Genomic DNA, 3,669 nt, shown 5'->3' with positions numbered 1-3,669 from the left:
GAAAGAGGAGGAAAGACAACACATGTTATAGTTTCCGTTCTATCTACTACTGTTGGGCAGGACCCAATAATCTTTGAGATGACTGACATGTCATTAGACAGGGGGTTAGATGCTCTCATTAATGGAGATGTCAGTCCGTGGCAGAATATGAAACACCTGCCAACTGAATGCTCTAACTTTCTTTTGTTTTCTTTTTGTCTTGTTAGCTTTTTATTCTGCATGTCACACTTTAATGTTTTAATTTGTGGGTACGTCCTACATTAATTAGGCACTGTTGATGACCGATTCTTATGTAGCAGTGAAGAGGAGATGGACCCTCGAGTCGAATACCACTGAATCTACTTACAGTTACAAGCATACGGCTGATACCAAGTGCAACTACAGACATGCAGTGGTGAACATTCACTTGGTAATGTCTTGTAAAGTTAAAGCTATTTCAGCTTGGCAAAAAAAACACTCTACTGCTGTGATTAATCCAGGCTCCACATACAGAGCCCCTATTATTCACCAGTAACTCTTACTGGTCAGTGCTTTCATGAAGAGAGGGAGCTTTGAACAAACGTTTTTATGTAAGTATGGGATGGATGTTAGTGAGTGGTGATGTCCAGTCTTGTTTTCTATTTAGTGTGTATGGGGAAGTGTGTGAGTCTTTGTGTTAGGGAAGGGGAGAGCTGAATGCACAGCCTGTGTATCCTGCTCTGAATGTGTTCTCTCAGTCATTATGCTTTAAAACGTCTGTCATGCAACAGAACAGCGGAGCAAAGCAACAAAAGTGTTTGATTTTTGCTAGTTTGGGAGTTGCGTGCTGCTGTTTCACAGGAAGAGGGATAATGTTTTACAGTAGGGGAAATTCTACTAGTATTTATTCCAAACAGGAAGCGCTTTTGAGACTCAGTGCATTATACCTTTTCAGTAGTGCATTATATTGTATTAACTTCATACTTATATCCCACCGTCCATATGAGCCATCTGAGATCCCTGACTGGTTCATATTGCTGAACCAAAATGAACTGAGCTATGCCACTGAGCTGTTTGCTGCTCATTAACTGCTCACTGGATTCTGGTGAGACGTACGATTTTATTGTCGCTTCTGGCGCTCAACACTAGTAATTTCCCTGTAATGACTGACTGTCAGCAGCTGGTATAATATGGAGGGGAACTGCACAATACTTGATATTTGTTTGCTGCATTTTGTACACTTTTGAGTAGTATTTTTTGTACATTATGTACAAGTTATGTTTACTAAAAAGCAGGCACTATTTTGAGGTTTATTCTGTTACAGGCTTTCAGAGATGTTATGAGTCTTATTTCATTGTGTTATATTGTATGTTTATTTATTTTGAAGAGATATAATAAAATGCAACTAGGTATGTTTTCTGATGAAATGTGTGTGCTAGTTGTAGTGGTCTCTTTTTGCATTTTTGTGTGTATGCAGTGTGCGTCTGTTCCTTACTGCCCCCTTTTCTTTCTTTGACCATCTGACTTCACTTTCACTCCTCTTTTTCGTCACTTCTGTCTCGCTCTGTTTCTCTGCTGCTCTTTATTCCCCCTCCCTCTGTTTCTTCTGGATGTGGTGGAGGTAAAGAGCGTTTATGAACCATACTTACTCTCGCATAAATGACGATACACTATTACGCACAAATCATATCCTCACTCACACTTCCGTTTGGGCCATTCATCTTTTCTACTACACAGCACGGCAAAACATCTCACAACAGTATAGGGCCTTTTTCAGGAAAAGCATGTTGTTTGTTTAATATGTAAGGAGGTCACTGCTCCCAGCCAAGAAACTGTACATGACCATAGACTGGTTGTGACTACAAGGTCTGAATACATAATACAAGTCAGTCCTGTATGAACCTGCAGATTTCTAAATCTCAGCAAATTCCCAAAATGTTTAACTATTCCTTTAAATTGCCATTCCAAGGTTAAACACATGTAGCAACACAAAGGCTACATCTTTGACAACTCAAAACAGTTTTAATATGCTTTTTTCCCATAATATAGCACTTTAATGTGCAAATTAAAATATAATTAAACGCAAGTACAAATATTTTCAACATTTAAATATGTATGAAGTCAAAGAGTCAAAGTCAAACGTTCTTGTGTACAGGACGTAGCATTTTAGAAATACATACCTCGACCAAACAGTCACAAATGCGAAAAAATAAGCAAAGTAAAATTTGGCTTTCTGATTACTAATATAGTACAAATCAAATAAATCCTTTCTGGCACAATGCTGAATATAAGGCACGGCCAGTCTAAAGGGTTGAAGTAAGCTAATGTTGTGCAAAAACCTCATCCAAACTAAGAAATGTACAGCAGCGAACATATAAGTAACCATCATTGTACATAACCTACTAATTAAGACCTCTACACCACTGAATAACTACTTTTATGGTCCAGTTACAAAAATAAGCTTTAAAGGAAAGCTTTAATGCACATATTTTATTTAAGTCACATAGTGTTGAAGGTTATGTTTGAGTTCATGTTATTGGTGGTAAATAGGCGAGTGTATGCAGGGGTTTGTTATGTTGAGGGGGTGAAGGGCGAAGCAGGATATAGTCTATGTCTCACTGGGTTCATCCGGTACTACAAGCACAAACACAAACCCAGTTCACCAGATGAAACGATAAGGGTACCAATGCCCAGCCACGGCGCCATGTGTAATAGCGCAAAGAACTCCATATGCGCCCCAGTGGTACCGCACAGTAGAATACCTGACGTTCTCCATGAGGGGATGAAGGCTGGGAACAAAATAAAGCCTACTGCTGTGAGAAAGTGGAGTTGAAGGTTACATTCTGTTACAGTCCAGCGAGGAGCAGAGGAGGGAAAAAAGGCAGCTCTCCATGCGCCAACAGGCAGGAGGGAGAGCGAATAAACGAACCATCCGATATCAAAACATTCAGTACTGAAGTTCTGAAAGTTCTTACATCACCTCATTTGGGCCTATGTTCTCTACAGCTATGAAGAAAATGTGTTTGTTTGAATTATGAAGACTGAGAAAAGTGTAAAAATATATACATTGTTGAAGATGTGCGAAGTTAAGCGTCCCCTAATGACATTAATGACAATGTGTATGGCCCAGGGAAATTTAGAATATGTGCATCTGATTTCTGGTCATCTCAAAAAGTCAAGAAAAGACAGATAAATCATGGGCCACCAATCTCTGCACTACAAAATCTCAGATCCTGATGATCAACTTGCACTTTTCCTGATGGAGCCACAACCAAACAGGGCAGAAACAGAATATACAATTCACTCTGAGATTCAGGAGGTTTCAGTGACAATGAAAATCACAAGGGCGGTCCTGTGGTCAGATTAACTCTAACCTTGGCAGGTGTGATGGACCTGATTGAAATCCCTTCAGTTAGCTGAATTCATTTGTAAACAAGCTTGTCCTTTACTGCTCATCTGAGAGAGCGTTCACAGACATGAATAAACTATTCTGACATACAGAGTCTGTGGCAATAGGATGGAAATGTCACAGCTGACGTCAAATGTCACCTGCCAAACAGTAGGCACTCATATAATACAGTTGCAGACTGCGATGCTGGAACATTGCAGCACAAATTGTCCTCTTTCCGACTTGACCTGCATGGACGCAACCAGACCCCCATGACAGCTGAAGGGGGTGATTATGAAGTACCAGTGAAGGTCAGCACGGTA

This window comes from Enoplosus armatus, chromosome 18 (assembly GCF_043641665.1).
Source record: "Enoplosus armatus isolate fEnoArm2 chromosome 18, fEnoArm2.hap1, whole genome shotgun sequence".
Lineage (NCBI taxonomy): Eukaryota > Metazoa > Chordata > Actinopteri > Centrarchiformes > Enoplosidae > Enoplosus > Enoplosus armatus.
The sequence above is the reverse complement of the archived record's forward strand: the minus strand, read 5'-3'. Positions refer to the sequence as shown.